Source organism: Pseudophryne corroboree, chromosome 2 (assembly GCF_028390025.1).
Source record: "Pseudophryne corroboree isolate aPseCor3 chromosome 2, aPseCor3.hap2, whole genome shotgun sequence".
NCBI classification, from domain to species: domain Eukaryota; kingdom Metazoa; phylum Chordata; class Amphibia; order Anura; family Myobatrachidae; genus Pseudophryne; species Pseudophryne corroboree.
In genome coordinates, this window is record NC_086445.1 from 787,075,529 (window position 1) to 787,101,465 (window position 25,937).

Consider the following 25,937-nt stretch of genomic DNA (forward strand, 5'->3'; position numbering starts at 1 on the left):
TATTAAATGAAAAAACAGGTGTTTCTTTGCATGTATTATTAATGTTATTTAATATCCTGCATGCAAAATCACCTGTAAATATAAGCCTTTAAAAGAGTGTGTCCTGAGAAGGGTGAGTTAATGGAGTGTGATAATAAACAGGGGCGCTGACAGTTCTGTCAGACCCTGGTACAGGGAAGGGGTGTAGCCAGAGGCGTAGCTAGGGTTTTCGGAGCCCAGGGCAAGATGGAAAATGCCCCCCCCCAAAAAAAAAAACAAACAAACAAAAAAAAACACACACACAAAAAGAAGCATGTGCGCGCGCCGGAAAAAATAAGAATTTACTTACCGATAATTCTATTTCTCGTAGTCCGTAGTGGATGCTGGGAACTCCGTAAGGACCATGGGGAATAGCTGCTCCGCAGGAGACTGGGCACAAATAGAAAAGCTTTAGGACTACCTGGTGTGCACTGGCTCCTCCCCCTATGACCCTCCTCCAAGCCTCAGTTAGGATACTGTGCCCGGAAGAGCGTACACAATAAGGAAGGATTTTGAATCCCGGGTAAGACTCATACCCAGGGCCGGCGCTATCACTAGGCAGCTTTAGGCAGCTGCCTATGAGCGCCGGCCACTGGAGGGCGGCAGAACACACTGATGAGAAAATGCTGTCTCTACAAATCTGTCGCCCCCCACCTCCGTGATAGCGCCTCACATATTCACTTGAGGGCTCAGGCATGTTGCCTGCACCCTTACCACCCCCCCACCCCCAGGGCCAGGGCACTTTTATTTTCCCTTTGCAGCCACATGCTGCAGTGTGCTCATACAGAAGCCGACGCTCTGCTGAGTTTGCTTCCTGCATGGACAGGAACAGGAAGTCACGTGGTGCACATGTGACTGTGAGAGAGGAGAGGAGAGGAGCCTTCAGATGTGAGGAGCAGCAGCCCAGCAGGTCTATCAGAAAGCCATACCATACGGGGGAGCACAGACTCAGGTACATTCTGCTGCTAATGAGGGAAACTGGTAATTTTAGTGTGTGCAGGGGAGGGGGGGGGGGGAGGGTTGTATATTAATGTGTACAGGGGAGGGGGGTGGTATATTAGTGTGTGCAGGGGGGGTATATTAGTGTGTGCTGGGGAGGGGGGTGGTATATTAGTGTGTGCAGGGGGGGTATGTTAGTGTGTGCAGGGGAGGAGGGGTGGTATATTAGTGTGTGTAGGGGGGTATATTAGTGTGTGCTGGGGAGGGGGGTGGTATTTTAGTGTGTGTAGGGGGGGTATATTAGTGTGTGCAGGGGAGGGGGTGGTATATTAGTGTGTGCAGGGGGGGTATATTAGTGTGTGCTGGGGAGGGGGGTATATTAATATGTGCAGGGGGGGTTGTATATTAGTGTGTGCAGGGTAGGGGGGGTGGTATATTAATGTGTGCAGGTGAGGGGGGGGGTATATTAATGTGTTCAGGGGAGGGGGGGTGGTATATTAGTGTGTGCAGGGGGGTATATTAGTGTGTGCAGGGGAGGGGGGGTGGTATATTAATGTGCGCAGGGGAGGGGGGTATATTAGTGTGTGCAGTGGGGTATATTAGTGTGTGCATGGGAGGGGGGGTGGTATATTAGTGTGTGCATGGGAGGGGGGGTGGTATATTAGTGTGTGCAGCGGAGGGGGGTATATTAGTGTGTGCAGCGGAGGGGGGTATATTAGTGTGTGCAGCGGAGGGGGGTATATTAATGTGTGCAGCGGAGGGGGGTATATTAATGTGTGCAGCGGAGGGGGGTATATTAGTGTGTGCAGCGGAGGGGGGTGGTATATTAGTGTGTGCAGCGGAGGGGGGTATATTAGTGAGTGCAGCGGAGGGGGGTATATTAATGTGTGCAGCGGAGGGGGGTATATTAATGTGTGCAACGGAGGGGGGTATATTAATGTGTGCAGCGGAGGGGGGTATATTAATGTGTGCAGCGGAGGGGGGGTGGTATATTAGTGTGTGCAGCGGAGGGGGGGTGGTATATTAGTGTGTGCAGCGGAGGGGGGTGGTATATTAGTGTGTGCAGCGGAGGGGGGGTGGTATATTAGTGTGTGCAGCGGAGGGGGGGTGGTATATTAGTGTGTGCAGCGGAGGGGTGGTGGTATATTAGTGTGTGCAGCGGAGGGGGGGCGGTATATTAGTGTGTGCAGCGGAGGGGGGGCGGTATATTAGTGTGTGCAGCGGAGGGGGGGGCGGTATATTAGTGTGTGCAGCGGAGGGGGGGTATATTAATGTGTGCAGGGGAGGGGGGGTATATTAGTGTGTGCAGGGGAGGTGGGGTGGTATATTAGTGTGTGCAGGGTGGTATATTAGTGTGTGCAGGGGGGTATATTAATGTGTGCAGGGGAGGTGGGGTGGTATATTAGTGTGTGCAGGGGGGTATATTAATGTGTGCAGGGGAGGGGGGGTGGTATATTAATGTATGCAGGGGAGGGGGTGGTAGTATATTAATGTGTGCAGGGGAGGGGGGGACGGTATATTAAAAATTTGTATGGGGGAGTGGCATATTAATGTGTTTTTGTTTTTTAATTAATGCAGTTTCCCACTGCCTATCACCCACTGCCTCTCCCCGCCCGTCACCTCTCTCCTGAGACCCTCTCCCTATCACTCACTGACTCTTATACCGCTTTTAGACCAACAGCGCGGGTCGCAGCCGGGAGCCTGACACGGGTGCTACCCGGCTGCGCCCTGCGTCAGCTCCCTTTCCCACTGCACTCGCCAACCCGGCATATTGCCAGTGACGCGGCGGGGGTGGCACTTGGAGATCACATGATCTCCAAGCGCCGCCCGCACATTCACTGTACACTGCAAAGTTTGCCGAGTTGAACACGTGTTCAACCCTGCAAACCACCCGAGTTGGAATACCGGGTCACTCGACCCGGATTATTCCAACTCAAACCTTTTACACTAGCCAGCAACACGGGTTATGCACCTTCAAGTGCAATAATCCGTGTTATATGCTGGTGGTGTAAAAGGGGTATTGCCCTCACTCCGTCACCTCTCTTCTATTACACTCTTCCTGTTGTTCACCATTTCCCCATCACCTCTCTCGCTTGTTACCCAGTGACTCTCACCCTCTCAATGTCACCCTCTGTTTTCACCCTCTGCTTGTCACCTTCCTGAACTCACTGGTCACTGCCTGTCCCTAGCTTCACTCTCTACCCTTCTCCCACTGCCTCTACCTGCTGTTACCCTTTTCCCGTCCGCTCTCTCTCCTGTCATCCTCTCCCTGTCACCTACTGACTGTCACCTACTGCCATGGCAACCAATCAGCTTATATAATTGTATAGAATACACTTTATAAATGTTACCTCAACACTGATTGGTTGCCATAGGCAACTTCTCCACTGTTTACACTGCATCATGAATAGACCCACATCCTCCTCCCCCCCCCCACACACACACACACCTTGCGATTTCAGTCTCAGGCGTGTTTTTGACTACCACCCCTTCAGCGATTGCAGACTCCCGCATGTTGCCCGCTAGCCCCCACCCCCACAATTGCAGACTCCTGCATGTACGGCATCCACCACGTACCACTATGTAAGCATGCGGGGGGGGGGGGGGGGAGCAGGCTAAAGTTTTGCCTAGGGTGTCAAGAAACCTTGCACCGGCCCTGCTCATACCAGCCACACCAATCACACCGTACAACTTGTGATACAAAACCCAGTTAACAGCATGATAACAGAGGAGCCTCTGAATAGATGGCTCACAACAAGAACCCGATTAGTTAACAATAACTATGTACAAGTATTGCAGACAATCCGCACTTGGGATGGGCGCCCAGCATCCACTACGGACTACGAGAAATAGAATTATCGGTAAGTAAATTCTTATTTTCTCTGACGTCCTAGTGGATGGTGGGAACTCCGTAAGGACCATGGGGATTATACCAAAGCTCCCAAACGGGCGGGAGAGTGCGGATGACTCTGCAGCACCGAATGAGAAAACTCAAGGTCCTCCTCAGCCAGAGTGTCAAATTTGTAAAATTTTACAAAGGTATTTGACCCTGACCAAGTAGCAGCTCGGCAAAGTTGTAAAGCCGAGACCCCTCGAGCAGCCGCCCAGGATGAGCCCACCTTCCTTGTGGAGTGGGCTTTTACAGATTTTGGCTGTGGCAGGCCTTCCACAGAATGCGCAAGCTGAATTGTATTACAAATCCAGCGAGCAATAGTCTACTTAGAAGCAGGAGCACCCAGCTTGTTGGGTGCGTACAGGATAAACAGCGAGTCAGATTTTCTGACTCCAGCCGTCCTGGAAATATATATTTTCAGGGCCCTGACAACGTCTAGCACAGGCCTGGCCAACCTGTGGCTCTCCAGATGTTGTGAAACTACACATCCCACCATGCCCTGCAATGGTTTTAGCATTCCTTAATAGCAAAACTGTGGCAAAGCATGATGGGACTTGTAGTTTTACAACAGCTGGAGAGCCACAGGTTGGCCAGGCCTGGTCTAGCAACTTGGAGTCCTCCAAGTCCCTAGTAGCCGCAGGCACCACAATAGGCTGGTTCAGGTGAAACGCTGAAACCACCTTAGGGAGAAACTGAGGACGAGTCCTCAATTCCGCCCTGTCCGAATGGAAAATCAGATAAGGGCTTTTACAGGATAAAGCCGCCAATTCCGACACGCGCCTGGCCGAAGCCAGGGCCAACAGCATGACCACTTTCCACGTGAGATTTTTTCAATCCACAGACTTAAGTGGTTCAAACCAATGTGATTTTAGGAACCCCAAAACTACATTGAGATCCCAAGGTGCCACTGGAGGCACAAAAGGAGGCTGTATATGCAGCACCCCCTTGACAAACGTCTGAACTTCAGGAACTGAAGCCAGTTCTTTCTGGAAGAAAATCGACAGGGCCGAAATCTGAACCTTAATGGATCCCAATTTGAGGCCCATAGACACTCCTGTTTGCAGGAAATGCAGGAATCGACCAAGTTGAAATTCCTCTGTCGGGGCCTTCCTGGCCTCGCACCACGCAACATATTTTCGCCAAATGCGGTGATAATGCTTTGCGGTTACATCCTTTCTGGCTTTTATCAAAGTAGGGATGACTTCTTCTGGAATGCCTTTTTCCTTCAGGATCCGGCGTTCAACCGCCATGCCGTCAAACGCAGCCGCGGTAAGTCTTGGAACAGACAGGGTCCCTGCTGGAGCAGGTCCCTTCTTAGAGGTAGAGGCCACGGGTCCTCTGTGAGCATCTCTTGAAGTTCCGGGTACCAAGTCCTTCTTGGCCAATCCGGAGCCACGAGTATAGTTCTTACTCCTCTCCGTCTTATAATTCTCAGTACCTTCGGTATGAGCGGCAGAGGAGGTAACACATAAACCGACTGGTACACCCACGGAGTTACCAGGGCGTCCACAGCTATCGCCTGAGGGTCCCTTGACCTGGCGCAAAAACTTTTTAGTTTTTTTGTTGAGGCGGGACGCCATCATGTCCACCTTTGGTTTTTCCCAACGGCTTACAATCATGTGGAAGACCTCCGGGTGAAGTCCCCACTCTCCCGGGTGGAGGTCGTGTCTGCTGAGGAAGTCTGCTTCCCAGTTGTCCACTCCCGGAATAAACACTGCTGACAGTGCTATCACATGATTTTCCGCCCATCGGAGAATCCTTGCAGCTTCTGCCATTGCCCTCCTGCTTCTTGTGCCGCCCTGTCTGTTTACGTGGGCGACCACCGTGATGTTGTCCGACTGGATCAACACCGGCTGGTCCTGAAGCAGAGGTCTCGCTTGGCTTAGGGCATTGTAAATGGCCCTTAGCTCCAGGATATTTATGTGAAGTGAGGTCTCCAGGTTTGACCACACTCCCTGGAAATTTCTTCCCTGTGTGACTGCTCCCCAGCCTCGAAGGCTGGCATCCGTGGTCCCCAGGACCCAGTCCTGAATGCCGAATCTGCGGCCCTCTAAAAGATGAGCACTCTGCAGCCACCACAGGAGAGACACCCTTGTCCTTGGTGACAGGGTTATCCTCTAATGCATCTGAAGATGCGATCCGGACCATTTGTCCAGCAGGTCCCACTGGAAAGTTCTTGCGTGGAATCTGCCGAATGGAATTGCTTCGTAAGAAGCCACCATTTTTCCCTGGACCCTTGTGCATTGATGCACCGATACTTGACCTGGTTTTAGGAGGTTTCTGACTAGATCGGATAACTCCCTGGCTTTCTCCTCCGGGAGAAATACCTTTTTCTGGACTGTGTCCAGAATCATCCCTAGGAACAGAAGACGTGTCGTCGGGATCAGCTGCGATTTTGGAATATTGAGAATCCAACCGTGCTGTCGTAACACTTCTTGAGATAGTGCTACCCCGACTACCAACTGTTCCCTGGATCTCGCCCTTATCAGGAGATCGTCCAAGTACGGGATAATTAAAACTCCCTTCCTTCGAAGGAGTATCATCATTTCGGCCATTACCTTGGTAAAGACCCGCGGTGCCGTGGACAATCCAAACGGCAGCGTTTGGAACTGATAGTGGCAGTTCTGTACCACAAACCTGAGGTACCCTTGGTGAGAAGGGTAAATTGGGACATGCAGGTAAGCATCCTTGATGTCCAGTGACACCATATAATCCCCTTCCTCCAGGCTCGAGATAACCACTCTGAGTGACTCCATCTTGAATTTGAACTTCTTTATGTAAGTGTTCAATGACTTTAGATTTAAAATGGGGCTCACCGAGCCGTCCGGCTTCGGTACCACAAACATTGTGGAATAATACCCCTTTCCTTGTTGCAGGAGGGGTACCTTGATTATCACCTGCTGGGAATACAGCTTGTGAATAGCTTCTAATACCGCCTCCCTGTCGGAAGGAGTCGTCGGTAAGGCAGACTTTAGGAAACGGCGAGGGGGAGACGTCTCGAATTCCAATTTGTACCCCTGAGATACTACCTGAAGGATCCAGGGATCTGCTTGTGAGTGAGCCCACTGTGCGCTGAAATTCTTGAGACGGGCCCCCACCGTACCTGAGTCCGCCTGTAGAGCCCCAGCGTCATGCTGAGGACTTGGCGGAAGCGGGGGAGGACTTCTGTTCCTGGGAACTGGCTATTTGCTGCAGCCTTTTTCCTCTCCCTCTGCCACGGGGCAGAAAGGAGAGGAGCCTTTTGCCCGCTTGCCCTTATGGGGCCGAAAGGACTGCGTATGATAATACGATGTCTTCTTTTGCTGAGAGGCGACCTGGGGTAAAAACGTGGATTTCCCAGCAGTTGCCGTGGAAACCAGGTCCGACAGACCTACCCCAAATAACTCCTCCCCTTTATAAGGCAATACTTCCATATGCCTTTTAGAATCGGCATCACCTGACCACTGCCGAGTCCATAACCCCCTTCTGGCGGAAATGGACATAGCACTTACTCTTGATGCCAGTCGGCAAATATCCCTCTGTGCATCACGCATGTATAAAAATGCATCTTTTAAATGCTCTACAGTCAGTAATATACTGTCCCTATCCAGGGTATCAATATTTTCTGTCAGGGAGTCTGACCAAGCCACCCCAGCACTGCACATCCAGGCTGAGGCGATCGCTGGTCGCAGTATAACACCAGTGTGTGTGTATATACACTTTAGGATAGTCTCCTGCTTTCTGTCAGCAGGTTCCTTAAGGGCGGCCGTATCCGGAGACGGTAGTGCCACCTGCTTGGACAAGCGCGTGAGCGCTTTATCCACCCTAGGCAGGGCCGGCGCTTCCATTAGGCAGCTTTAGGCAGCTGCCTATGAGCGCCAGGACCTGAGGGGGCGGCACACTGAGGCTGTCAGGGGCCCTGATAATTTTGTCTGTTAGCTCCCTGCCCTGTAGCCCCCATGTGACTGCTATAATAGCAGCACTGCAGCAGCAGGGCACCCGGCGGCATGGACACATTAGTAGCAGCGCTGCAAGCGGTCCTGCAGCGCTGCTGAACTTACTGACAGCAGCTGAAGCTTTTTGGCCATTCCAGGCCACTGTACACTACCTAGTGTCCCAGGATCCACCGTTGAGAGGTAGTCTCCCCCTCGGCTGGTCCTTTATACCCTCTGCCGGGCTGGTTCCGGAGCCTGGTGCTTGATGGTGGGTTTTGTTTGTTTTTATAAAGGGGGCGTGGTCACAGGTCCGTGATTAGGCCACGCCCCCGACTTTGCCAGGTCCCCGGTGGTCTGTCTGCTGCTGTGCCCATTCTATCTGACACTGGCTCCTGAAGTCTGAGCTGGAGGAGGTAACTGCTGTGGTACCGTAGTGTGTGTGTCTCAGTACGAGTGTGTGTGCCTCACTATGAGTGTCAGTGTGTGTGTGTGTGTGTGTGTGTGTGTCTCTCAGTGTGAGTGTTTCCCAGTACGAGTGTGTGTGCCTCACTATGAGTGTCAGTGTGTGTGTTCCTCAGTATGAGTGTGTGTGTCAATGTGTGTGTGTGCCTCAGTGTGAGTGTGTGGGCCTCAGTGTGAGTGACAGTGTGTGTCTCAGTATGAGAGTGTGTGTGCCTCCGTGTCAGTGTGTGTGTGTGCCTCAGTGTAAGTGACAGTTTGTGTGTGTGGGTGTGCCTCAGTGTGTGTGTGTGTAAGTGTGCCTCAGTACAGTGTGTGTGCTTGTCCGTGTGAGTGGATGTGTACCATAGGGCTTATTGGGAAACAACCAGTACATGTATTGCTATATGTACCTCACACTCTGTTAGTTACAGAAGTTCCCTGCATGAATACTATATCGCTAGTGGCCTGCAGTTGGTGAGGGCATAGGCAGATTCAGTAGAAGCACCGAACACCACATTCCTTCCCCACCCCCGCCGTTTAGGAGGATAATTATTATTTCTCTGACGTCCTAGTGGATGCTGGGACTCCGTCAGGACCATGGGGATTAGCGGCTCCGCAGGAGACAGGGCACAAAAATAAAGCTTTAGGATCAGGTGGTGTGCACTGGCTCCTCCCCCTATGACCCTCCTCCAAGCCTCAGTTAGGTTTTTGTGCCCGTCCGAGCAGGGTGCAATCTAGGTGGCTCTCCTAAAGAGCTGCTTAGAAAAAGTTTTTAGGTTTTTTATTTTCAGTGAGTCCTGCTGGCAACAGGCTCACTGCATCGAGGGACTTAGGGGAGAGAAGTGAACTCACCTGCGTGCAGGATGGATTGGCTTCTTAGGCTACTGGACACCATTAGCTCCAGAGGGATCGAACACAGGCCCAGCCATGGAGTCCGGTCCCGGAGCCGCGCCGCCGACCCCCCTTGCAGATGCCGAAGATTGAAGAGGTCCAGAAACAGGCGGCAGAAGACTTTTCAGTCTTCATGAGGTAGCGCACAGCACTGCAGCTGTGCGCCATTGTTGTCAGCACACTTCACACAGCGGTCACTGAGGGTGCAGGGCGCTGGGGGGGGCGCCCTGGGCAGCAATGTATAATACCTTTCTTATGGCTAAAAATACATCACATATAGCCCTTGAGGCTATATGGATGTAATTAACCCCTGCCAGATCTCACAAACTCCGGGAGAAGAGCCCGCCGAAATAGGGGGCGGGGCTTATTCTCCTCAGCACACAGCGCCATTTTCCTGCTCAGCTCCGCTGTGAGGAAGGCTCCCAGGACTCTCCCCTGCACTGCACTACAGAAACAGGGTAAAACAGAGAGGGGGGGGCACTTTTTTTGGCGATATTACTATATTTAAGCTGCTATAAGGATACAACACTTATATAGGGTTGTTCCCATATATATTATAGCGCTTGGGTGTGTGCTGGCAAACTCTCCCTCTGTCTCCCCAAAGGGCTAGTGGGGTCCTGTCTTCAATAGAGCATTCCCTGTGTGTCTGCTGTGTGTCGGTACGTGTGTGTCGACATGTATGAGGACGATGTTGGTGTGGAGGCAGAGCAATTGCCGGTAATGGTGATGTCACCCCCCAGGGAGTCGACACCGGAATGGATGGCTTTGTTTATGGAATTACGTGATAATGTCAGCACATTACAAAAATCAGTTGACGACATGAGACGGCCGGCAAACCAGTTAGTACCTGCCCAGGCGTCTCAGACACCGTCAGGGGCTGTAAAACGCCCTTTACCTCAGTCGGTCGACACAGACCCAGACACGGACACTGAATCTAGTGTCGACGGTGAAGAAACAAACGTATTTTCCAGTAGGGCCACACGTTATATGATCACGGCAATGAAGGAGGCTTTACATATCTCTGATACTGCAAGTACCACAAAAAGGGGTATTATGTGGGGTGTGAAAAAACTACCTGTAGTTTTTCCTGAATCAGAGGAATTGAATGATGTATGTGATGAAGCGTGGGTTAACCCAGATAGAAAAGTGCTAATTTCAAAAAAGTTATTGGCATTATACCCTTTCCCGCCAGAGGTTAGGGCGCGCTGGGAAACACCCCCTAGGGTGGATAAGGCGCTCACACGCTTATCAAAACAAGTGGCGTTACCGTCTCCTGATACGGCCGCCCTCAAGGATCCAGCTGATAGGAGGCTGGAAACTACCCTAAAAAGTATATACACACATACTGGTGTTATACTGCGACCAGCCATCGCCTCAGCCTGGATGTGCAGTGCTGGGGTGGTCTGGTCGGATTCCCTGACTGAAAATATTGATACCCTGGAAGTAAGTGCGATGTCCATATCTGCCAGAAGAAGTTTATGGACGCGACAGTGGTCAGGTGATGCGGATTCCAAACGGCATATGGAAGTATTGCCGTATAAAGGGGAGGAATTATTTGGCGTGGGTCTATCGAATCTGGTGGCCACGGCAACTGCCGGGAAATCCACCTTTTTACCTCAGACCCCCTCCCAACAGAAAAAGACACCGTCTTTTCAGCCGCAGTCCTTTCGGTCCTATAAGAACAAGCGGGCAAAAGGACAGTCATATCTGCCCCGAGGCAGAGGAATGGGTAAGAGAGGGCAGCAAGCAGCTCCTTCCCAGGAACAGAAGCCCTCCCCGGGTTCTGCAAAGCCCTCAGCATGACGCTGGGGCTTTACAAGCGGACTCAGGAGCGGTGGGGGGTCGACTCAAGAATTTCAGCGCGCAGTGGGCTTGCTCACAGGTGGACCCCTGGATCCTGCAGGTAGTATCTCAGGGTTACAGGTTGGAATTCGAGAAGTCTCCCCCTCGCCGGTTCCTAAAGTCTGCTTTGCCAACGTCTCCCTCAGACAGGGCGACGGTATTGGAAGCCATTCACAAGCTGTTTTCTCAGCAGGTGATAGTCAAGGTACCCCTCCTACAACAGGGAAAGGGGTATTACTCCACGCTATTTGTGGTACCGAAGCCGGACGGCTCGGTAAGACCTATTTTAAATCTGAAATCTTTGAACCTGTACATACAAAAATTCAAGTTCAAGATGGAGTCACTCAGAGCAGTGATAGCGAATCTGGAAGAAGGGGACTTTATGGTGTCCCTGGACATCAAGGATGCTTACCTGCATGTCCCAATTTGCCCTTCACACCAAGGGTACCTCAGGTTCGTGGTGCAAAACTGTCATTATCAGTTTCAGACGCTGCCGTTTGGATTGTCCACGGCACCTCGGGTCTTTACCAAGGTAATGGCCGAGATGATGTTTCTTCTGCGAAGAAAAGGCGTATTAATTATCCCTTACTTGGACGATCTCCTGATAAGGGCAAGGTCCAGAGAACAGCTGGAAGACGTAGTAGCACTAACCCAAGTAGTGCTGCAACAGCACGGGTGGATTCTGAATTTTCCAAAATCTCAATTGAACCCGACGACACGTCTGCTGTTCCTGGGAATGATTCTAGACACGGTTCAGAAAAAGGTGTTTCTTCCGGAGGAGAAAGCCAGGGAGTTATCCGAACTTGTCAGGAACCTACTAAAACCAGGAAAAGTGTCTGTGCATCAATGCACAAGAGTCCTGGGAAAGATGGTGGCTTCTTACGAAGCGATTCCATTCGGCAGATTCCACGCACGAACTTTTCAGTGGGATCTGCTGGACAAATGGTCCGGATCGCATCTGCAGATGCATCAGCGGATAACCTTATCGCCACGGACAAGGGTGTCTCTTCTGTGGTGGTTGCAGAGTGCTCATCTGTTAGAGGGCCGCAGATTCGGCATACAGGACTGGGTCCTGGTGACCACGGATGCCAGTCTGAGAGGCTGGGGAGCGGTCACACAGGGAAGAAACTTCCAGGGAGTATGGTCAAGCCTGGAGATGTCTCTTCACATAAATATACTGGAGCTAAGAGCGATATTCAATGCTCTAAGCCTGGCAAAACCCCTGCTTCAGGGTCAGCCGGTGTTGATCCAGTCGGACAACATCACGGCAGTCGCCCACGTAAACAGACAGGGCGGCACAAGAAGCAGGAGAGCAATGGCAGAAGCTGCAAGGATTCTTCGCTGGGCGGAAGATCATGTGATAGCACTGTCAGCAGTGTTTATTCCGGGAGTGGACAACTGGGAAGCAGACTTCCTCAGCACGCCTCAACAAAAAACTGGACAGGTATTGCGCCAGGTCAAGAGACCCTCAGGCAATAGCTGTGGACGCTCTGGTAACACCGTGGGTGTTCCAGTCAGTGTATGTGTTTCCTCCTCTGCCTCTCATACCAAAAGTACTGAGAATTATACGGCAAAGGGGAGTAAGAACGATACTCGTGGCTCCGGATTGGCCAAGAAGAACTTGGTACCCGGAACTTCAGGAGATGCTCACGGAAGATCCGTGGCCTCTACCTCTAAGACGGGACCTGCTTCAGCAGGGACCGTGTCTATTCCAAGACTTACCGCGGCTGCGTTTGACGGCATGGCGGTTGAACGCCGAATTCTAAGGGAAAAAGGCATTCCGGAAGAGGTCATTCCTACACTGGTAAAAGCCAGGAAGGAGGTGACTGCACAACATTATCACCGCATTTGGAGAAAATATGTTGCGTGGTGTGAGGCCAGGAAGGCCCCCACGGAGGAATTTCAACTGGGTCGATTCCTACATTTCCTGCAAACAGGATTGTCTATGGGCCTCAAATTGGGGTCCATTAAGGTTCAAATTTCGGCCCTGTCGATTTTCTTCCAGAAAGAATTGGCTTCAGTTCCTGAAGTCCAGACTTTTGTAAAAGGAGTACTACATATACAGCCCCCGGTTGTACCCCCAGTGGCTCCGTGGGACCTTAATGTAGTTTTGGATTTTCTCAAATCCCATTGGTTTGAGCCACTCAAGTCGGTGGATTTGAAATATCTTACGTGGAAAGTAACCATGCTACTGGCCCTGGCTTCAGCCAGGAGAGTATCAGAATTGGCGGCTTTATCGTATAAAAGCCCATATCTGATTTTCCATTCGGACAGGGCAGAACTGCGGACGCGTCCTCAGTTTCTGCCTAAGGTGGTGTCACCGTTTCACCTGAACCAGCCTATTGTGGTGCCTGCGGCTACTAGCGATTTGGAGGATTCCAAGTTGCTGGACGTTGTCCGGGCATTGAAAATATATATTTCAAGGACGGCTGGAGTCAGAAAATCTGACTCGCTGTTTATACTGTATGCACCCAACAAGCTGGGTGCTCCTGCTTCTAAGCAGACGATTGCTCGTTGGATTTGTAGCACAATTCAACTTGCACATTCTGTGGCAGGCCTGCCACAGCCTAAATCTGTCAAGGCCCATTCCACAAGGAAGGTGGGCTCATCCTGGGCGGCTGCCCGAGGGGTCTCGGCATTACAACTCTGCCGAGCAGCTACGTGGTCGGGGGAGAACACGTTTGTAAAATTCTACAAATTTGATACCCTGGCTAAAGAGGACCTGGAGTTCTCTCATTCGGTGCTGCAGAGTCATCCGCACTCTCCCGCCCGTTTGGGAGCTTTGGTATAATCCCCATGGTCCTGACGGAGTCCCAGCATCCACTAGGACGTCAGAGAAAATAAGATTTTACTTACCGATAAATCTATTTCTCGTAGTCCGTAGTGGATGCTGGGCGCCCATCCCAAGTGCGGATTGTCTGCAATACTTGTACATAGTTATTGTTACAAAAAAATCGGGTTGTTATTGTTGTGAGCCGTCTGTTCAGAGGCTCCTACGTTGTCATACTGTTAACTGGGTTCAGATCACAAGTTGTACGGTGTGATTGGTGTGGCTGGTATGAGTCTTACCCGGGATTCAAAATCCTTCCTTATTGTGTACGCTCGTCCGGGCACAGTATCCTAACTGAGGCTTGGAGGAGGGTCATAGGGGGAGGAGCCAGTGCACACCACCTGATCCTAAAGCTTTATTTTTGTGCCCTGTCTCCTGCGGAGCCGCTAATCCCCATGGTCCTGACGGAGTCCCAGCATCCACTACGGACTACGAGAAATAGATTTATCGGTAAGTAAAATCTTATTTTTTTTGTCATTTCTAATACAGCGGCAGGTGGCCTGGACTGGGGAGCAGGGTGTCCTATATCCCCCCAGGCCGCTCCTTCTCTAACACTACGGCATGAGGGTTGGGGGTAGGCTGCAGGAGGGGAGGGTTAGGCTGCAGTGGGGGGGGGGGGGGTGTTAGGATTAGACTGCAAGAAGGGAGGGTTAGCATACTGAGCGTCAGGATGCAGCTATCATTCTTCTGACCCCCGGCATCCTAGGTGCCGGGATACCTTTCCCAACCCGCTATAGGGTGTGGGAGGGGGGGGGGGAGGGAAGGGTGTGTGTGTGTGAAGTTTTGCCTGGGGTGCCGAAAAACCTTGCACCGGCCCTGACCCTAGGGGGTGTTTCCCAACGTGCCCTATCCTCTGGCGGGAAAGGGTACACTGCCAATAACTTCTTAGGAATTATCAGTCTTTTATCGGGAGAAACCCACGCTTCATCACACACTTCATTTAATTCCTCAGATGCAGGAAAAACTACAGGCAGTTTTTTTCTCACCAAACATAATACCCTTTTTAGTGGTACCTGTGGTATTATCAGAAATGTGTAAAACATTTTTCATTGCCTCAATCATGTAACGTGTGGCCCTACTGGAAGTTACATTTGTCTCCTCGTCGTCGACACTGGAGTCAGTGTCCGTGTCGACGTCTGTATCTGCCATCTGAGGTAGCGGCCGTTTTAGAGCCCCTGATGGCCTTTGAGACGCCTGGACAGGCACAAGCTGAGAAGCCGGCTGTCCCATGTCATCAAACTTCTTATGTAAGGAGTTGACACTTTCACGTAATTCCTTCCATAAGCCCATCCACTCAGGTGTCGACCCCCTAGGGGGTGACATCTCCACTACAGGCAATTGCTCCGCCTCCACCTCATTTTCCTCTTCATACATGTCGACACAGCCGTACCGACACACAGCACACACACCGGGAATGCTCTGAAAGAGGACAGGACCCCACTAGCCCTTTGGGAAGACAGAGGGAGAGTATGCCAGCACATACAGAGCGCTATATATATACAGGGATATCACTATATAGAGTGTTTTCCCTTATAGCTGCTGTTATATGTAATACTGCGCCTAAATAGTGCCCCCCCCTCTCTTTTTTACCCTTTTCTGTAGTGCAGGACTGCAGGGGAGAGTCAGGGAGACGTCCTTCCAGCGGAGCTGTGAGGGAAAATGGCGCCAGTGTGCTGATGGGGATAGCTCCGCCCCCTTTTCGGCTGACTTTTCTCCCGCTTTTTTGTAGCATTTAGCAGGGGTTAATGTACATCCATATAGCCCTGGGGGTTATATGTGATGTATTTTTGCCAGCCAAGGTGTTAATATTGCTGCTCAGGGCGCCCCCCCCCCCCAGCGCCCTGCACCCATCAGTGACCGCAGTGTGAGGTGTGCATGAGGAGCAATGGCGCACAGCTGCAGTGCTGTGCGCTACCTTGATGAAGACTGATGTCTTCTGCCGCCGATTTTCCGGACCTCTTCTTGCTTCTGGCTCTGTAAGGGGGCCGGCGGCGCGGCTCTGGGACCGGACTCCGAGGCTGGGCCTGTGTTCGATCCCTCTGGAGCTAATGGTGTCCAGTAGCCTAAGAAGCCCAAGCTGGCTGCAAGCAGGCAGGTTCGCTTCTTCTCCCCTTAGTCCCTCGATGCAGTGAGCCTGTTGCCAGCAGGTCTCACTGAAAATAAAAAACCTAAAACTAACTTTTTTCTAAGAAGCTCAGGAGAGCCCCCTAGATTGCACCCTGCTCGGCCGGGCACAAAAATCTAACTGAGGCTTGGAGGAGGGTCATAGGGGGAGGAGCCAGTGCACACCAGGTAGTCCTAAAGCTTTTCTATTTGTGCCCAGTCTCCTGCGGAGCCGCTATTCCCCATGGTCCTTACGGAGTTCCCAGCATCCACTAGGACGTCAGAGAAATGGGCGTGACCACACACCAGAAGGGGTGTGGTATCGCTCCAGAAGGGGTGTGGCCACTGAAAATGTCCCACAGTGCCAGTTACATTGCCCCACAGTGTCAGATACATGCCCCACAGTGCCAGATACATTGCCCCACAGTGCCAGTTATATGCCCACAGTGCCAGATACATGCCCCACAGTGCCAGTTACATGCCCCACAGTGCCAAATACATGCCCCGCTCAGTGCCAGATACATGCCCCACAGTGCCAGTTACATTGCCCCACAGTGCCAGTTACATTGCCCCACAGTGCCAGTTACATGCCCCACAGTGCCAGATACATTGCCCCACAGTGCCAGATACATTGCCCCACAGTGCCAGATACATTGCCCCACAGTGCCAGTTACATGCCCCAGAGTGCCAGATACATGCCCCAGAGTGCCAGATACATGCCCCAGAGTGCCAGATACATGCCCCACAGTGCCAGATACATGCCCCACAGTGCCAGATACATGCACCACTCAGTGCCAGATACATTGCCCCACAGTGCCAGATACATGCCCCACAGTGCCAGATACATGCCCCACTCAGTGCCAGTTACATGACCCATTTAGTGCCAGATACATGCCCCACTCAGTGCCAGATACATGCCCCACTCAGTGCCAGTTACATGCCCCACTCAGTGCCAGTTACATGCCCCATCTAGTGCCAGATACATGCCCCACTGTGCCGCCCCCCCCCCCCCCTCGGTCACTCACCGCTTGTTGATGATATGTGAGGGGAGGAGAGCGCAGCGCCTCTCCTTCCCCTCACCGCTCCAGTTCTCCGGCGGGTGTCTGGCGCCGGTTCACTAGCCAATCAGAGCTCGCGGACCGGCAGCCAATCAGAAGCCGGTCCGCAAGCTCTGATTGGCTAACGCCGGAGACCGGACACAGCAGCGCTGCTTGGGCTTTCAGCGGCGGTGAGGGGAGGGAGAGGCGGTGCGCTCTCCTCCCCTCATATTTCGGGTTGACGGGGGCGAGTGGGGCATGAATTCCTGGCCGCCAGCGGCGCCCCCTCTCCTGGGCCTGCCAAGGCGCCCACTCGCCCTACCCTAGATACGCCTCTGGGTGTAGCCAACAAGGGAGAGGTGTGGCCAGACACCCTACTTCGAAGATATAAAGAATTATGCCTTAGGCACCGCTGCAGATCTAATGGGCGGTGGCATGTGGGTGCTCCCCCATACGGGGGTGTGGGGGGTTAGAGAGGACTGACTGCTGCTGCTGCTGCCTCTCTCCCCAGCCCAGCGCACAGCAACATGTGCTGGGCTGGGGAAAGAGGCTGCTGCAGCAGCAGTTTTCACTCTCCGGCTTGAAGTGTGGGTCTCTGCAATGCAGAAGGGGGAGGGAGGGCAGCGAGACCTGGGCCCCCACGAGGTCCCTCCAACAGGCCCTGGCCCAGGTAAAGAGCCCCCCCCCCCCCTTCTCGGCGCCACTGGTAGTAAACAATGCATGAGATTTACTAGCAGAAAGAATAATTCTACATAGGTATCAATGTATATCACTCCACCTCTCAGAATGTGCACATATGACCTGAGGCATCACTGGGTCTGGTGACACCCGGAGCGCATTCTGTAGCTTCTTGCACACCAGTGGTGCACCCGTGTTCGAAAAGGGGTCATGGCCTAAGCTGGAGGAGGCATGGCCTTGTGAGGGATCCCGGTGACATCATTCCGGGTGCAGCCCAGCACCATAGTTCCCTCATTCTGCAGAAGACTCACTGAAATAGTAGCAATCTCCCCGCACTCCCTAACATTCTTGGGGGAAAAAATAAATCAGAGATACATACATTCAAATGGGATCATTAGTGCCATTTCCCTGCATTGGTTATAAGCATACTTGCCTACACTCCCTCATTCTACAGGAGACTCCCTGAAATAGAAGCAATATCCCTGACTCCCTGAATAGTCCAGCAATCTCCCTGATTGCACTTTAACCCTATTGTGCAGCTGTTACATTCTTGGGGTAAAAAAATAAATCACAGGTATATACATTGAAATGGGAACATGAGTGCCATTTCCCGGCATTGGTTACAAGACACAATGATCCCTATGGTTACATGCATTTAAATAAAGTTTCTCGTGGCCACTTACAGTATATGGAACCTCTTGTAAAGGACAATACACGAACAAATTCTGCAAAATATGAGTCTTTTCTTTCAACACATAGATCTTACTAACTTTGGGGCTCATTTACATTTGGATGTAAGTCATTTTTATGACACACCTCTCAGATGTAGCAGTACACGTCCACGCTGATAGGTGTTACTGTCACATCTCCCTGAAATGCTTTTTCAAAAATAAGCAAGTATGCTTTAAGTCGGGTTCTGTTGTATAAGTCAAGGTCCGCAGAAGCATGACCGGAACACCAACTGTCAGTGCAGTGCTATACGCTGGAAGTCCAGCTGCACTAAGTGAGTTTAATAATTCCACTCATACTGCATAGTCATTTTGGATGGGTTGGTATTGGGTGATCAGTGGTTGGGAGACCGGTGGTCACCATACCAATGCCGGGATCCCGCCTGTCAGGTGGCCAGCAGGGGTGGATGGGGGTGAAGGCCAGCGCAACAAAGCCCCTTACAGGCTCGCTGCACTTGCCACAGGTTCTACTCTCACTCTATGGGAATAGTCCCTGTTGCTTGGCATGCCAACTGGAGGGCTAGTCAGTGTTGACTAGCAGTAGCGGATCTTGCCACAGGCAAGCAGTACTTTTGCCTAGGGGCGCCGCCTTCCGGAGGGCGCCGGTGCCATCCGGAGGGCGCCGCACCATGGCAAGATCTGCCACTGTGCCCCACGCAGAGCCCCCCCGCTTTGAAGGGAACCAGATGCTACGTGTCTAGTTTCCCTTCATGGAGGGGACCTGTGCTGTGCAGTGCGCAATGACGTCACCGTGCACCGCACAGCATAGTGGCACAGACAGTAGGGGTCATAATTGACCTCTAGTGTCTATGCTGTGTAATTACGTCTCTCCCATAGATCCGAGGACAGAAGAGCGGCGCCGGCGGAGGAGGAGGTCTGGAATCAGGAGCAGAGATTGTAAGTATACTTTTATTTTTTTTTATTTTTTTTATTCCAGCTGCGCTACAGGGGCACAAATGGGGGCGTAACTGACCACGCACCCATATGAAGCCACGCCCCTATTTTTTGCCCGGGGCACCACAAGGGCAAGAACCGGCCCTGTTGACTAGCCCGAGATACCGGTGCTGGTATTATGACCGCTGATCACATAACCGCATCCCTTTTGGACTTGAGGAGCCTGCACATTGCAAGCGTCTGGTTGTTTATTTTTTGTTCCTGTCCCTGATGTTAGATTGAGACCATACATACCTCAGTCCTTTTCTCAGTCACTAAGCTATACAGTGCCGTAACAAGACATTTTAGCGCTGTGTGCAAGAAACGGCGTAAACCGGCGGCAGTGTGCACCGTAGGCTCGTGCAAAAAATATAGGGGCGCGGTTTCACGGGAAAGGGGTGTGGCCACAAAATAATACCAATTCATACAATGGTGCACAGTAGTCTCCATTATTCAAATTACGCCGCACAGTAGCGCCACTACACCAGGTAGTGCCCCTTTTTCACATTACGGCAGACAGATTCCCCTTTTTACACATTACAGCAGACAGCATCCCCTTTTTTACACATTACGGCAGACAGGGTCCCCTTTTTTACACATTACAGCAGACAGCGTCCCCTTTTTACACATTTCAGCAGACAGTGTCCCCTATTTTACACATTACGGCAGACAACGTCCCCTATTTTACACATTACGGCAGACAGCGTCCCTTTTTTACATATTACGGCAGACAGCGTCCCTTTTTTACACATTTCAGCAGACAGCGTCCCCTATTTTACACATTATGGCAGACAGCGTCCCCGTTTTACACATTATGGCAGATAGCGTCCACCTTTTAAACGTTACGGCAGGCAGAGTCCCCCTTTTACACGTTACGGCAGATAGGTCCCCCTTTTACACATTATGGAAGGCAGAGTCCCCCTTTAACACAGTACGGCAGGCAGATTCCCCCTTACACCCCCCCCACCCTTAGAGTGTAGTGAAGTGTATTGTGGTGTAGTGTAGTGTATTGTAGTGAAGTGTAGTATAATATACTGTAGTGTAGTGTAGTGTACTGTAGTGAAGTGTAGTGTAATATAGTGTAGTGTAGTATCTGTGTAGGCACTTACGTGATGTGTACGCTGACTCCTCCTGACAGAGTCCACTTCACAGGCAGAACTCAGCAGCAGCAGCAGCGGCTTCAGTGGGACACAGGTGGGCGGGCGGCGGCTTCAGCGGGCGACCGGGTGGGCGGCAGCGGCTTGGCTGGGAGAGGAGGTGGGTGGGTGGAGGACGGACATTGCAGCTACACGCGCTGCAGCACTATAAGCTCCGGCTTGGCTGGGGGAGGAGGCGGAGATCATCGCAGCTCTGTGTTGGTGGGGGGCGGGCATTAATCGCGGCTTCATGAGTTGTACTGCTAGCTCCGGCTTTGGGGCGGGGGGAGGCGGAGCTGACTGTCTCATCATCTGAGAGTAGATTGTGAGGCCGTCTGATTGTGCCCCAGGTCATCCTGCGCTGTGTGCAAGGCACACAGCGCACATACCTAGTTACAGCACTGCTAGGTTTATAGCAGGTGGGAGCCACATGGGGGGGGGGAGCTAGGGTTAGAGTAGGTGAGGGCCACGCAGGGGGGGAGAGCTAGGGTTATAGCAAGTGAGTGGAATGCGGGGGGGGAGCTAGGGTTAGAGCAGGTGAGGGCCACGTGGGGGGAGGGCTAGGGTTAGAGCAGGTGAAAGGAACACGCAGGTGGGCTAGGGTTAGAGCAGCTGAGGGCCATGCGAGGGGAGGGCTAGGGAGAGAGCAGGTTAGAGGAACATGGGGGAGGGCTAGGAAGACAGCAGGTGAGAGGAATGTGGGGAAGGACTAGGGTTAGAGCAGGTGAGAAGAACGTGGGGGGAGGGCTAGGGAGAGAGCAGGCGAGAGGAACATGGGAGGAGGGCTAGGGTTAGAGCAGGTGAGAGGAATGCGGGGGGAGGGCTAGGGTTAGATCAGGTGAGAGGAACGCGGGGAGGGCTTGGGATAGAGGTGAACGGCATATAGAGGGGAAAGTTATGGGGAGAGCAAGTGATTGGAACGCGGGAGGAGGGCTAGGGAGAGAGCAGGTGAGAGGAACGCGGGGGTAGGGCTAGCGTTAGAGCAGGTGAAAGGAAATTAGGGGGAGAGCTAGGGTTACAGCAGGTGAGAGGAACACTAGGGAATGCTAGGGTTAGAGCATGTGAGAGGAAGGCTGGGGGAGGGCTTGGGATAGAGGTGAGCTGCACATAGAGGGGAGAGTTATGGAGAGAGCAGGTGAGAGGCCCACCAGGTGGGGATGGGGGGCTGTAATAAGTCCCTATCTGTTCCTAACCTGCGGTGGTGGTGTGCGCTCTTGTGAATTCAACTCGCTGGCAGGCGCTGGTGCATGGGTCCCTGCTACATCCACACCTTCCACAGCTCTTCGGCGGCGGCAGGTCCCCATATCAGGCGCCGAACGCTGGCTAAGAGGAATAGGATGTCCCTGCACTGGGCGCGCATGATGATGTCATGCCCGGCATTGAGGAGCGGAGCTGAGGGGAGCCTCCTCTCCTCAAGATCAGCCGCTGCTGCCGGGTGGTACCTCCAGTCCTCCACATGTAGTAGCGCTGGTGAGTGGAGCAGCGCAGCCCAGTCTGGGGGAGGGGAGGAGGGGAATGCACGGCACCTGGCAGGTCAGCATTCCTCCACACCATGCTCCTCGGGCAGTGCTGCAGCTAACTAGGAACAAGGTGCACACATGCATTTTCCACCCCTAGGTTGGGGTGCAGTGGGCTGTGACCACCTGCTCACATATACATAGAACTTCCCAAAGAGTATATATACTTAGTAGCAGCGCTAAACTGATAATTGGCTCACAATTATTTTAGCCAAAAAGAAAATCAGTTCAATAACATAAAATTAGTATATGAAAATTATTTAATAAAACAATCGCTTTGTTCAGTGTATATATATATATATATATATATATATATATATCTAAGAAATTCTCATGGGAGCTAGACCACTTCAGATTTCACATACAAGTGTGTTTATTTTAAAAAAATTCTTTAACAGTAAAAACTGTAATCATATAAAAATATCAATAAAACATACACATAACTTTATATTACAAATGAACAGTATAGACAGATATTTATCTTGATACTTTTTATATTGGTAATATCCACAGTTGAATTCAATATCAATTTTCCCAATGAAGCGTTTCAGATGTATGTTCAATCACAAATGCGTGAATGCCCAACGCGTTTCGTCCGTACAGGACTTCATCAGGGGACGCAATCTGAGTGGTAGTTAGAAAGAAGGTGATACACCATATACTCATTATATTTATCACAGTCTTACTAAATTTAATTTGTCTACTTACATACCAATAAGATCAAAGTTTGCAAGATATCACATCCAACTTTTGCCGTGGGTGCATGCAAAATTCTCACAGATAGAAGATCTAAAAATGTCACCATTAGAATTGATATTAAATTAAAGTGACCATATATATTTAAAAAAGGACTTGTAAACAAAATCAAGGAGGGAGGAACAAACATAGTGAAACAATGGAGGAATAGATGCAATAAACTCTCTATTAATAGGTGTAATAATCACTCAATTGATCACAAGTTGAGTGCAACTCTATATTACTCATTATTCAAAAACAGAGGAGATGGTAATTATTTTAACAGATATTCAAACAGAGCTACTCACATTCCAATATTGGTGTCTATCATAAAAAGTTCACCAAAGTGTATAGACAGAAGAAAAATTGCCGTGACAATAACCTATGAATTAGAAATACAGACAATAGTGTGTATGTATATTAAGGATGAATAATTTTTACCAGCATTAATTATAAACTGCAGGTTGTTGCTCACATTGCATATATATACGTGACATTTAATTTACAAATGGAATAAATCCAAAATTGTTCTTATATATACAATATCATTGCGCTATTTATGAGGGACCATGTTGAACCTAATTGCTGATCAATAATTAAATATATTCATGGTTGCTATAATCTCGGATGCCCACTTTAGGAGAAGGCAGAGCTTAACAGCCATTATAAGTTCAAATAATACCTTAGTGTATTAGAGAATGGCAATGTTTAACAGCCACTATACATCCAGACCATATCTTAGCATATTCTCTTACAAAATTGCTGCCCTAATGTTTAATTCACGTTATACTGCAAATTAATAGATTATGAATCCTAAATAATGAAAGTGATCTGATTTATGGAAATTGTTATTGTATAAAAATAAAACTGCAACCGAATTAATTTATAATAGGGGAACGTCTTAGGCTCACCTTTTTAGTTGTAAATTGACCAATCCAATTTTGAACAAGAATATTGGGATAGACTCAAATAAGTTAATACCCTGGAAAAGAAATTAATCCATAAATATGGGTTCCTTTTCCAATGTGTCAAGATGTCTATTAATCATAATATTTACCTTAATGTTCTCTCAGGATTCTCATTCACAGCTATAGTTTTAGATGGGAACTGGGGCTGATATTTATACCTCCTCCCCAATGACCTCATTTCCTGTTTGATATTTAACTTATTTAAATTATTTTCAATGTTTCTTTTTAGTGTTCAATCTATTTGCAGTGACAGTAATGCTAACCAGTATGTCAACCACCTTAAGAATTAAAGAACAGTTGAAATAGACTAGTATATTTTCACTAAAAATGATGTTGAACGCTTTTGCGTTCCATCGTCGCTGGCGGCGTGCGTTCCACAGCCGCTACTTCCGGTTCCGGCGTGCGTTCCATGGACGCTACTTCCGGTTTCCGGTTTGCGTTCCACACATGTTAATTCCGATCCCAGCGTGCGTTTTAACTGCTGCTGCTTCCGATTTTTGTTGTGAACATGGATAATCCTAGCTTAATAGCATCCATCTTGTCTATCATTAACTGCTATTTATCTAATAATACATGCTATCTATTTACTTAGTGGTTTATTGGTTGAAAAATAAATTATAAATGTTTGTCAATCCTATTTTATTCAAGGATGATATATTATATGTGGGGACAAATGCTATATTAAAGTCCTTCCGTGATGTAATCAGTGATCTAATTAGTACTTACTGTGATAATGGTATTTAACAATTAATTAAGTGATGAGTATTATTAAATTATATTATTGATCTATATATCTAAAAAATATTAATAAATAATAATTAATTAATAAATGTATATTAGTCTACCCCATTAATGTGCTCTGTGTTATTAATCTAACCTCAACAGACTATGCATATTTAGCTAGTTATCTATACAGCCCTAAAAACAGCAGTTCAGATCAACATGGTCCCCCATTTACAATTGTTACAAGTTTGCAACACAACATCTTAATATATCACGCTTTAACCTTCAACTCATGATATAGTAGCATATCATAAGAAGACCTTGATTCAGTGGTTGTGATTTAGAGTTAAACAATTTAAGTATGATAGTCCATTATATAGGAAGTGTCATACTGAAAACATAATAAATTAGGTATGTTAGGGCCCTTTAGGGTTCTAAAACGTATTAAGTATAGAAATAGGGGAATGGTAAATTCAGGACTTAAAGGAAAGAAACTATATCTACATCTTCATTAAGGCCATTGGGGGCTAATGTATTGAGCGTATAAATCCAATACGTTTCACGTTTGGATAATCTCAAATCCCTACTTCCACCTCTTGGATCTACTGGTATATGTTCTAATACTGTAAATGAGAAGTTGTCCTTCGTCACTGTCGCACCATGCTTCTTGGCATAATGCCTTGGGAGACTATGAGAAAGAAACTTGTTTTTCACATTTCTTATATGCTCCTGAATTCTTATTTTAGTTGGTCTTTTTGTCTTTCCTACGTATGTTAAACTACAACCACAAGTGATCTTGTATACAACATACTCTGTGTTGCAATTGACCAAATGTTTCAATCTATAACAACCCCCTGACTCAAATTCCATACTGAATGATTTACGGTCCATAAATTTACAGCATATACATCTAGAGCATGGAAAACACCCTTTGGTGGGTATGATATCATTATTTTCTTTTCTAATACAAGAATGTGACCTTGACAACCTACTTGGTGCCACTATGCTTTTTAGATTCGTAGCTCTCCTAAATACCAGGTTTGGTTTTTCAGGGAGGGAGGGGCCCAAAACCGAGTCTTTTAAAAGTATACCCCAATGTCGATTTAAAATCTTTTTGATGGCTACATTTTCTTGATTGAATTGTGTAATGAAAGGTCTACGGAACCTTTGATCTGTTTGGGTTTTATTTTTGGGACATAGCATTAAATCCCTTTTTTGCAAAGATGCTTTAGACTTTGCTGCTTCAATGGAGTCTAGATTATAACCCCTTTCCACAAATCTGTTACCAATTAGAGTGGCCTGTTCCCAATAGTCATCTATATTCGTACAATTGCGTCTTAATCGTAAGAATTGCGCATATGGCACATTGTTCTTCCAAGCAGGGTAGTGGCAACTGGTTTGGGGGATGTAGCTGTTGGCGTCAACATCTTTAAAGAAGGTCTTCGTTATTATCTTTTCACCTTCTACCCCTATTAAGGTTAAATCCAAAAAATCAATATTTATTGGATTATGCTGAGAAGTAAATTTCAAATTGAAACCATTGGACTGGGAAAAGAAAAAACTTAGCGCTTGGGTGCCTCGTCTGGGATTGTCAACATCACAGAGAGACAA

At 49.5% G+C, this 25,937-nt stretch overlaps 1 long non-coding RNA gene across 1 annotated transcript in view; it reads left to right on the plus strand.

The window, feature by feature from the left end:
* Positions 1–585: 585 nt before the first annotated feature.
* LOC135051240 (uncharacterized) overlaps positions 586–25,937 on the plus strand; it is a 111,419-nt gene continuing 86,067 nt past the window's right edge. Inside the window, exon 1 of the long non-coding RNA XR_010242123.1 lies at positions 586–970. This is a non-coding gene — a long non-coding RNA (uncharacterized LOC135051240). The remainder of the gene's footprint in view (positions 971–25,937) is intronic.